The sequence below is a fragment of the Xenopus tropicalis genome, chromosome 9 (genome assembly GCF_000004195.4).
Source record: "Xenopus tropicalis strain Nigerian chromosome 9, UCB_Xtro_10.0, whole genome shotgun sequence".
NCBI lineage: Eukaryota > Metazoa > Chordata > Amphibia > Anura > Pipidae > Xenopus > Xenopus tropicalis.
The window spans coordinates 30,910,961-30,923,297 of NC_030685.2; the positions used below are offsets into that span (position 1 = coordinate 30,910,961).

General features: G+C 39.6%; 1 protein-coding gene across 6 annotated transcripts in view; it reads right to left on the minus strand.

Annotated features, from left to right (window-relative positions):
• Positions 1–12,337, minus strand: part of mad1l1 (mitotic arrest deficient 1 like 1) — a 494,211-nt gene that overhangs the window by 361,788 nt on the left and 120,086 nt on the right.

Sequence of the window (12,337 nt, forward strand, 5' to 3'; positions counted from 1 at the left end):
CGTCTCCCAGCGTAGCGCGTCTCCCGTTGCTGTGGCAACGAAAATGCGATCGTGCAGGCCGCACCAGGAAGACCAGGAAGCAAGGTTCAGGTAAGTATCCGGCGTATAAGACGACCCCCGACTTTGGCACAGATTTTTCGGGGTTAAAAAGTTGTCTTATACGCCGGAAAATACGGTATATAAAACGAAAACCAATTGAAAAATTGCTATGAATAGGCCATTCTATAACATACTAAAAGTTAACCTGAAGGTGAACCACCCCTTTAAATGGGGCAGTAAATGCCCCCGTGAACCACCCCTTTAAATGGGGCAGTAAATGCCCCCTATGGTGTTACTGGGCCTTTAAAATGAAAAAATAAAAACTATTACTGCATTTTTCCAAGTTTACATATTAGTAAAAGCTGCAACAATACAACAGGACCCCTACTGCTCACAAACAGTCCCATTACAACTGTCTGCTACCCAGGCAGTAAGAATAAGGTAGCGCCACCCGTGTTATGAAAGGTGTGGCTTAAATAGCCAATACCAATAATTAGAAGGGGTGTCAAAAATGACAGATTAAAAACACTACAAAAAAGTACAATCCTTAGATTTTTATTTTGCCTTTTTTATTTCATACATATTTGAAATGGTATTTGTCCTTTAAAAAAAGATAAACCAAAAAGAAAATGCCCAGAATCCTGTTTTCTTTTCCAAATGAAAATCCTCAGCCCCCCATTTGCTCTGTCAGACACAATTCTTATAGAGTTCTGGGGGGAATTTTCCCTATATATACCAGAAATTGCTTTGCTTCCCAAACAGCACAGGCAATAGAAAGTTTGCTTTTAATAAAGAACAGAACCCGAGAGCGGTAAAACAAAAGCAGACAAGAAGCTTGTTGACATTCAATGAGAATAATAGGTAATTTTCATACCATAAATGCTAGGGTCAGCGGAAACGTTTGGGTGATGAAGAAGAACTTGTACACTAAGGGAGGTATACTGTTCCCATTTAATAAAGAGAAAGTGGAAAGAAAAAAGCTGTGATTTTAAGATTCATTACTTTTTTCATGACAACTCCTCTATTTGCTCTAGAATGACCTTTCCCAATAAGACTTCATTTTCAAAGCGGCATAACGGATCCCCGGCCTGAAATGAGCATTTTATAGCTTTGCTTGTTCCTATATTCTGAGCAGAATGCATTTCTCCTGCCAGCAAAATACATATATATAATATTTTTCCTGTAATACAGGGAAGCACTGCCGTTCTTCTGTGAAATACGGCTGATAAGAAATAATGGAATAAAAGACATTACGGAAAATGCCAGGGGATGTTTACCTGAAGATGTGAAAGAAAGAAAACATGAAGGAATTTAATACGAATTGTAAAATGTTGATTATAGCATACGCGCAGACGCTGGGTGTTGCTGTCTGTCTAGAACTCTGCATTTCCGTGGCGCCTTGCCTTTAACCCCCTCACAGCCACTTAGTTTTACCGAAGAGTAAAGAATCTGCCACAAAGGTAGAATGCTTCTATAAATACCCAGAACAAAGTTTTGTGCCGGGTCCAGTAACCTGTATCCACAAATCAGCAAATAAAATTAAGCTGCAGGGATTTTTTTTTTCTTTGCGACTTTTCAATTTAGCTTTAGAAGTTCTACAATTGCTAGGGTCCAATTTACCCTAGCAACTAGGCATTCGTTTGAATGAAAGATAAAAATTCCTTAAAGCAATAGTTTACCTTTTAGTTAACTTTTATTATGTTACAGAAAGGTCAATTCTTAGCAACTTTTAAATTGGTCTTCATTTTTTATTTTGTATAGCTTTTTAATTATTTGCCTTCTTCTTCTGACTCTTTCCAGCATTAAAATGGGGATCACTGACTCTGGCAGCCAAAAAACTATTGCTCCCTGAGGCTACATTTGTAATGTTATTGTTGGTTTTTATTACTTATTTTTCTATTTAGGCAACCCCTATTCATAGTGAACTGAAGAATTGCTGCACAAAAAGTCAAAATTCAAAAATAACAAATAATAGAAAGTAAAGACCAACTGCAAATTCTCATGGAATATCACTCTCTACATCATACTAAGTTAATTTTAAGGTGAACAATAACTGTACAGCATTAAACGGTCTTGGCTGCAGGGGTCAATAACCCCCATTTGAAAACTGGAAAGAGGCAGACAGAGGAGGCAAATAATTCAAAATCTACAAAAGATAAAAAAATTAAAGCAGGAGGAGAAGGAGAGGCATTTTGGCATTTTATTGCCAATAGATTTGCAGCATTAGTCCATCCTAGAACGCTATATTTATTCTGCAGAAAGCATTACCATACCTGAGTAAAGAGCCCTACAAGCTTCCTCTGTTTGCTTAAGATAGCAGCTGCCATTTTAGCTTGGTCTTCTTGCTACAGCTCTAGCTGCTGATAGCTCAGATAACACATTCTTATTGGAGGGGGGGGTGAATTCTTATGGGAGGGGGAGAGAGCTGCTCAGACTCCTGCCCCAAACTTGAAGGAGCCCTAAAGGAGAGGAAGTCCGATACAGAAGAACATGTTTACATAAAAGAAGACAAGAAACCCTGTGTTTCTTTTGATAGAGCGCTGTATTGACATAGACCTTTCTGATAAAGCTTACTAAGTTTTCACCTTTACTTCTCCTTTAAGACCAAAAATTGCTTAGAAAAGGACATTCTATACCATAATAAAAAGTTAAATTGAAACATGTACTACCCCTTTATTATGTATATATATTAAAGGGTCAGTATCATAAAAAGAAAGTCCTAAAAAGGGTTTACCTACAAGATTAGCTTAGGTCCTGGGCACACAACATCCAACTCCACCGGTTATTTGAGTGTTTTGGTACAGAAGTCCACCAGTGTCACTGCTCCATTTTCATTAAATAGGGTGCATATCATTCATTAGGATAGTGGCGAGTTCTGTCTGCTACTGTTCTCTGCCTGAGCGCCATAACCCACTTTGTGCCAGGGGCCTTAGTGTGCACTTTTCAACTTCTTCACCATTTTTATAAAGCATGGCATTTTTGAAAATACCTGCAGTGTTCCTTTGTGATTTGGGGGCAGTTTGTAAATATTTATAAACTGAATATATGAACCTAATTGTCTGGCTGAGGCCCTGTTAAGGCAACGGATAAAAGAAGGCTGAAAAGCAAAGAACTCCAAAACAAAATATTCTGGGAAAAAAGGATGCGTCCTTTAATATTTTACATGTACAGCACAGTAAGAAATGGTATGTCAGGTCAAGTACATAATTGTAACTTGTTGTTTATGGACCTTTAGTATGATGTATAACAGATCCACTAGGTTGGAAAATCTTGTATCAGTTTTGGAACTCCAGGATTTTTAATGATGCCATTTTAACTGATTAAGGTCATTTCAGGGCAGATAATATCTCGCTGAACTTTAAGAACAAACAGCAATAAGGCTGACCTTTTCAAAGCTAGGTCATGTACTACCAATCGCATTCAGTACGTATATGCTTAGTCAGCCTAAAAAACACACATACAAGGTTTGCAATTTTTTTTTTTTTTTTTAAATGGAAAATATACTGATGATCTCACACTCAAAGCAAATCAAAATACTAGACAAAATCTGTATGAGCTGCATTTCCCAGGGGTAGCTTCCTTATATACCTTCTGACTGGATACCTCTACTAAATAAACAGCAATATGGTAAGAGTCTGCAATGAGCGAAATTAAAGGAAAACTATACCCCAAGGCCAGCAGATATTTGATATCATATTAGGTGTCCTATTAAAGAATCTTGCCAAACTGGATTATATATATATATATATATATAGGAATATATATATTCCTGCTCACTGTGTTTGGTGACTCTTTAGCTTCTAACTTACGACCTGCTCTAATTAACTTACCTATTATACTGAAAATTTGGTTCATTGTACCCAATCATTCGTTAAGTTGAACGTGATACTAGTTCATCTAACAAAGGTCTTAGTAACAGTGTCCGATACTGTCCCTACCTAGCACATGGCACTCAATGCAGAGACACGGAATTCGAATCCAGCCACACTGATACAGTAACAACTGAGATCACAAGATTTTTTGTACCCTTTTTTGTAACTTTCTTTGTAACCAATTTTGTAATTACTTTTTTATACAAGTTCAAATTTGATACTTAGATATTTTTTGTTGCAAAAGCTATCCTAATGAAACGGGTGAGAGGCTCTATATACAGCACGCTTTCTCTTATGGATTTACTCTACTCACAAATATTTCTTCTGCTTCATGTATGACTGGGCATATGGGAGAGATATAATAGGGATGCCCTGTTGGTATATGTCCTCCTCTAGGAGGTACGAACACCACGTGGGCTGACCAGTCTCTACCCTTCACCACTTAATTACAACGGTCCCTGCGAGAGGGATATACCAAGTGGGGAAAGACCCTGAATTTTCTAGCGGATTAAATAACAAACTCTATGCTTGGGCACTGGCCTAATGGATCTTTCGGCGCCAGGCATATATTGTCTGACAACGTAGATCCCCCAGGCTAGTACGGGCAGAACTACAACTCCCGTGACTTCATGTGGGATGATAGATACTACACATAGGGGGCGCTCCCCCATGTTGACCGCTAGATTGCGTGCCCTCACAACTCGCTTGACTGAGCTTTGGATTGATCGCTACTGCTATCCTTATCTTGACTAACAGTGCCTACCCGTCCGGTTTTCATGACAGCTGTCACAAACAGTTTTGCCGTGATCTATTGCCCATGGAGACATAGCGACAGAGTAAGTAACCGACTCCCCTTTTCAGTATATACCAGCCAGTTATCAGCCGGGTAGTGCCAGTGAATCTGCATTTCGTTATATATATATATATATATATATATATATATACATACATACAGTGGCTTGCAAAAGTATTCGGCCCCCTTGAACGTTTCCACATTTTGTCACATTACAGCCACAAACATGAATCAATTTTATTGGAATTCCACATGAAAGACCAAAGTGGTGTACACGTGAAAAGTGGAAGGAAAATCATACATGATTCCAAACATTTTTTACAAATAAATAACTGCAAAGTGGGGTGTGCGTAATTATTCAGCCCCCTGAGTCAATACTTTGTAGAACCACCTTTTGCTGCAATTCCAGCTGCCAGGCTTTTAGGGTATGTCTCTACCAGCTTTGCACATCTAGAGACTGAAATCCTTGCCCATTCTTCTTTGCAAAACAGCTCCAGCTCAGTCAGATTAGATGGACAGCGTTTGTGAACAGCAGTTTTCAGATCTTCTCGATTGGATTTAGATCTGGACTTTGACTGGGCCATTCTAACACATGGATATGTTTTGTTTTAAACCATTCCATTGTTGCCCTGGCTTTATGTTTAGGGTCGTTGTCCTGCTGGAAGGTGAACCTCTGCCCCAGTCTTTTGCAGACTCCAAGAGGTTTTCTTCCAAGATTGCCCTGTATTTGGCTCCATCCATCTTCCCATCAACTCTGACCAGCTTCCCTGTCCCTGCTGAAGAGAAGCACCCCCAGAGCATGATGCTGCCACCACCATATTTGACAGTGGGGATGGTGTGTTCAGAGTGATGTGCAGTGTTTTCCGCCGCACATAGCGTTATGCATTTTGGCCAAAAAGTTCCATTTTAGTCTCATCTGACCAGAGCACCTTCTTCCACATGTTTGCTGTGTCCCCCACATGGCTTGTGGCAAACTGCAAACAGGACTTCTTATGGTTTTCTGTTAACAATGGCTTTCTTCTTGCCACTCTTCCATAAAGGCCAACTTTGTGCAATGCACGACTAATAGTTGTCCTATGGACAGATTCCCCCACCTGAGCTGTAGATCTCTGCAGCTCGTCCAGAGTCACCATTGGCCTCTTGGCTGCATTTCTGATCAGCACTCTCCTTGTTCGGCCTGTGAGTGTAGGTGGACGGCCTTGTCTTGGTAGGTTTACAGTTGTGCCATACTCCTTCCATTTCTGAATGATCGCTTGAACAGTGCTCCATGGGATGTTCAAGGCATTGGAAATCTTTTTGTAGCCCAAGCCTGCTTTAAATTTCTCAATAACTTTATCCCTGACCTGTCTGGTGTGTTCTTTGGACTTCATGGTGTTGTTGCTCCCAATATTCTCTTAGACAACCTCTGAGGCCGTCACAGAGCAGCTGTATTTGTACTGACATTAGATTACACACAGGTGCACTCTAGTCATTAGCACTCATCAGGCAATGTCTATGGGCAACTGACTGCACTCAGACCAAAGGGGGCTGAATAATTACGCACACCCCACTTTGCAGTTATTTATTTTTAAAAAAATGTTTGGAATCATGTATGATTTTCGTTCCACTTCTCACGTGTACACCACCTTGTATTGGTCTTTCACGTGGAATTCCAATAAAATTGATTCATGTTTGTGGCTGTAATGTGACAAAATGTGGAAAAGTTCAAGGGGGCCGAATACTTTTGCAAGCCACTGTATATCTGGATATATATATATATATATATATATATATATATATATATATATATATATATATATATATATATATATATATATATATATCAGTAAATTTTGCCCTTTTACATCTCTTACCCTGAGCCACCATTTTGTTGGTGCTCCCTCAGTGATTACCTGACAAGAAATAATGCAGCTCAGGAAGAAGTGTGGGAGTAAAAGACAGAATTAGTCATTGGCTCATGTGATCTAACATGAATGTGTGCCCTTTGTTTGTGTGCGCCATGAATTGTAAAATCACAGGGGGCAGCGGTTAGTACTAAACATTTTTTTTATTTAGAATTACCCAATGGCACATACTACTAAAAAAGTATATTTTTATTAAAATGGTTTATTTAGATGAAGCAGGGTTTTACATATGGGCTGTTTTATGTGATAGATTTTTATGAAGACCTTCTTTGTTCGGGGGTATAGTTCTCCTTAAACATACTAGCTCAGTGGCGTAGCGAGGGGGGTGCCGAGGGGGCCATGGCCCCGGGCGGCGTATCAGAAGGGGCGGCGGCAATCACCATGATATAACGTACCCCCAACAGACCATCGGCGGCGGTTCCTTCTCTCTTATGGCGCGGCAACAGGCGCTTTTATAAGGTTGCGCCCGTGCGTATGACGTCACACGTCAGCGACGAGGCTCAACCTTATAGAAGCGCCTGTTGCCTGTAAGAGAGAAGGAGCCGCCGCCGATGGTCTGTTGGGGGTATGTACTATGGGGGAAATTGGGGGCACTGTGTGGGGGCTACGGTCTATGGGGAAATTGGGGCACTTTCCATGGGGGGGCCAGGTCTTTGTGGGGTATTGTGTATGGGGGCACTTCCTATTGGGGGCACTGTGTATGGGGCAATTGGGGCTCTGTGTATGAGGGCACTTTCTATTGGGGGGCAAGGTCTTTGGGGGGTATTGTCTATGGGGACACTGTGTATGGGACAATTGGGGCACTGTGTATGGGGGCACTTCCTATTGGGGGCACTTTGTATGGGGCAATTGGGGGCACTGTTTATGGGGGCACTGTGTATGGGGGCACTTCCTATTGGGGGAACTGTGTATGGGGCAATTGGGGCACTGTGTATGGGGGCACTTTCTGTGGGGGGGCAAGGTCTTTGGGGGGTACTGTCTATGGGGGAACTGTGTATGGGGAAATTGGGGCACTGTGTATGGGGGCACTTCCTATTGGGGGCACTGTCTAAGGGCAATTGGGGGCACTGTGTGGAGGGGGCTGCTTTTTTTATTTTGTCTATTTTTTTTTAAGAATAACTAAATAGAGGGGCGGCAAATTTCCGGTCGGCCCCAGGCGACGAAAGCCCACGCTACGCCACTGTACTAGCTACATATATATGGCTGGGGTTTAATTGGCCATTTTGGTGCAAAGTTTGTACCTTTGACTATAAAAGAGTTCACAAGGTACTTTTTGCATATTGGATTCTTATGTGCCACCCTCCAACACACAGTTCTTGATATGTTTGGAACACCTACAGCAAAGCATGGTGGTGGTAGCAGCTTCATGATATGGAACTATTTTTTATCATCACAGATTGGGCATCTTGTTAAAACATGAACAAAATACATTTTTTAGTCGGAAAGCCTGGGCAAATGTTAATCTATTAGTAGGACAATGAACGCACTTGAAACCCACATGAAAACACTTGGTCTAAGAACAGAAAGGTGAATGTCTCACAATGTCCCAGTCAAAGCCCAGATTTTAATTGAAATTCCATATATTCGTGGAACTATATAAAAATGAGGGAACATGCATCACTCAGCTAACCTGAAGAATCTGAAGCAAATCTACATGAAATAAGCCAAAACTGTCAGGGCTTGTGCTCACTGGCTTTTCATGAATTTGAGACATCAGTTTGAATGAGTGAGCTCATTGATACCATTTTTTTTTTTAAAAGATGTAATCCTTTTCTTTTGTTCTAGGTCTGACGCCTGGGGTTTATTTCCTGGAGTTGTCCATTTTTAAGTCTGGTTAGGTTGTTAGATATTTTGGCTTTCAGTCCATGTGATCCAGGGGGACCATATCTTTTCATACGTATCTATTTTGTGATGAATAAATGCAGTCACTTTTTCCATCGTAGACATCCACCAGATTTTAGCTGTTATTCCAGGGAGTTGTGGCGGTGTCATTGATGCCATTTTATTCTACCTCTTTATACTCATGATGGGTCACATCTGTACATGCAACTCTGCTAAACACTCTGTTGTTGTACTTTTTACACATGTTCAAAATAAAATAGAACACGTCAAATTCACAAATATGCCCTTACTCAATCAATCAAGCAATATGCCCTATCACAACAATGCTTATAGATTGCATCTTGGGAATCATTGTTTAGAGGCATTACTATGACTGCTTTCTAACTGAGGATTATAGGACTAGTCCAAAGAGACAGAAACCTGCAAGTTTGCAATTTCTGTTCTAAATGAGACTCTGTTTTGCTTGTGCATTATTATAAACATTCAAAGCACAAGTAACAAGATCTCAATGGGCCAAAATGTACCACCTATTGTGAAATTACCTTTCACAATGGCAATGCACAGAGGCATTTACTCACATGAATGCTACATATCCCTACTGTGTTAACATTATGCTCTGAAAAATAGATGGAATAAGTAGCAATGGTTCCCCAAACACACTGATAAAAATACTCTGAATCAGCTAAATAACTTTAGCAACTCAATAATAAGAAAGGAGAAGACAATAAAAGGAGACGGGCCAAAACTGCAATGTAATTTAATTAAAAAACCCTAAATTCTTCAGTATATACAATAAGGTAAAGTAAGAATATGTGAGGAAACCCTAATCCAACTCAAGATTGACTGCCCAAACTTTAGCTTCTTTTATGGGTGTCCCAGGTGGGTTGTTAATAATCGATCAATCCAGCAATTTTTAATTGTAAATGTTCTCACCAGTAAGGCTGCACCGTTGCAAACCTAGAAAGAGCTACAAATAGGCATGGGTGGGAATTTCCCCTAATATACATGTTTCTTTGATGAACGCAGAAATTAATGAATAGAACAGCCATATAATATAATAAAATGGCTGGCAATTATGGTATTGTATTAACTATAATTTATGTTCAATTTAATTTCAAAAACAAGAATATTTTAGGGTGATTTCAAAATCTGAATACTAGTATACACTGATTATTAGTCTAATTAACATAATGAGAAGTGACACTTTTGGGCACAGTGGGAAACCTAATAATTACAGGAATAAAGGACCCCTCTACAGCACTAAATCTAGAACACCTTGGGGAAGGCATCTCCTCATTCAAATAAATGTAAGAGTGGGTATTATAAATATTGATGTATTGTTTCAAAATGTACTAGTCTCTCTCTTATGCTGATAAGAAACATCCTCATCTCATTGTTGGTCTAGGGATTCTTATTTAACCTTCACCTTTGCACCATTACTACAGAATACTGACAAAGATTATTACCAATGACATTAATTTTTTCAGAAAACAAAGAAAAAATTGGAAAAATATCAAAAGGCATGAAGGTATTACTCACTAATGACCTGTTATCCACAAGATGCAAATATCCCTCCTCCTTACTAATTCTTATACATCTCCCAGGAGCTTTTGACACCTTTATCAACCACTCCTTCTCCAGTCCCTTCATATTCTTTCCCTTCATGGCTCTTCCCCATCCTGGTTTTCTTCTTACTTTTGAAATCATTCCTATAGTATCTCGTACAATGGTACGAGTGGTGAGCTTCAACCTTACCTCTCTCAAGATTCCTTATTATTCAGTCTGTATACTTCCTGCTTTGGCCAAGGAAACATTTAATATGGTTTACAACATCACCTCAATGCTGACAATACTCAAATGTATCCTCCCCTAAGCTAAACTCAGATCTCTCAGATCTCTATTCTCAAGAGAAATTGTACTCTCTCCCCCATCCAACAAATGCAACTTGCCAGAAATGTTTACAACTAACTATTAAATACCCCATTATCACACCCTTTCCCCAGGACTGGTGCTTTGGGTTTATCTACAATCAACAATCCACTCAATAATTTAATCATGTGATTTTCACCTACAATATATTTCTGAACTATGACCATTTTTTACACAAGATGGTACCAACATTCTAACTCACTATGTCATCATGGCACATTGACTAAAGCAACTCTCTGTTGATTGACCATCCCTTCCAGAGTCCGTCAACATATGGGTAGATTACAAATACAGCTCATAAACCTTACCAACCGCTTTTTCCCTATAATGCCTTACTTCCATCCTATACAATTTTAAAATACTGACCCTGATGTTCATACTTGTGCTTTGATAAACTTCAGTCTCTCTTTACTGCTGCGCTGCAAGTTGAAGTGAAATCACCTCCATCCCTTTCTCCCCAGCAGCCGATCAGTAAAGCAATGAGAAGGTAGCAAGATAGCAGAAAACTGACACCTGCATTGCTTAAAATGCTCACACAGCCAGGCAGGTAGATATCAGAATTAGGGATGCACCACGGTCCTGGCTAAACCCAATCAGAGTCCTTAAAATCATGTGACTTTTCTTCACATAAACACGGAAGTCGCTTGCTAAGCACACTATTCTTTTTATCGCTTTATACCTTTATTTGCACATACATATTAGGATTCGGTTTGGTATTCAGCTGAATCCCAAAAGTGGATTCAGTGCATCCCTAATCAGAATAGCACTCAATAGTAAATATCCAAGTCCAGCTCAGCCAAATCATGACTCCTCCAGTTACAATGAGTAGGAGAAACAATAGCTTATCTGAAAGCAGATTCATTGTGTAGTACAGGCTCTTTGGGAATGCTCAGGCATAATGCATTGAGATTCCAAAACAAGTGGTATATAAAAATATACTGATACTCAGCGCTCTCAGTGGACTTGTCTTGTGTATGATCTTCGGTGCTCTTAAAATGTCCAAATGTACGCACTGAGATGACTGGCTACACAACTAAAAAAATATATATTTGTAGGTTTAAGAATAAAACTTTAAATGGTAGAGTGAATTATTTCCAAGGTAAACAGTGTAATTTAGAAATAAAATGTACACCATAAAAACTATGATGGAATCCCTTTAGTTGCTAATAATAATAGATTCCCATGTGGCAATGATACAACTGTTAAAATAGCTACTTACTTTGCTGATCTAGACTTAAATATTTACGAGTGGATATCAATAAATACAGTCCTTGCCCAGAGACAGCTAAGGCCTTAAAGATGTGATTGTTAGCTTAACAGTCTAATGCAGGGATCGCCAACCATTTATACGTGTGAGCCACAGTCAAATGATAAAAAATTTGGGGAGCAACACAAGAATAAAAAATTTCCAGGGGTGCCAAATAAGAGCTATGATTGGCTATATGGACTGGTAGCCTACACAAGGCTCTGTTAGGCAGTACTCTGGGCTTTTATGCAATCAAGCCTTTCCTCCAAGCTAGAAATTCATAAATAGCACCTGTTTTGAGGCCACTGGGAGCAACATCCAAGGGGTTGGGGAGCAACATGTTGCTCTTGAACCACTGGTTGGGGATCACTTGTCTAATGCATGCATTAATATTATATCTTGTAGCAGTAAAGGGGGCTGATAAGCTTAATGGACATATTTGGGTATGTACTATATGTTGTGGACAATTATTTAGCTACTTCAGTGTTCATTGAAAAGAAGTTGAGTGGATGAGGGGATAACACTGAATGCATTTTATTGAAATGCTATATGACAGCACAGGGTGAACATACTGAAAGAAGGTGAAGGTAAAGTATGCCTTTAATGTCCCTAGCTATCTGTCTTCTTTTTAGACAGATATATAAGCTTTGAAGATATACAGTGGACTAGGAGAAAGCAAACAATGGAAAATGTTTTATTAATTACCATATAT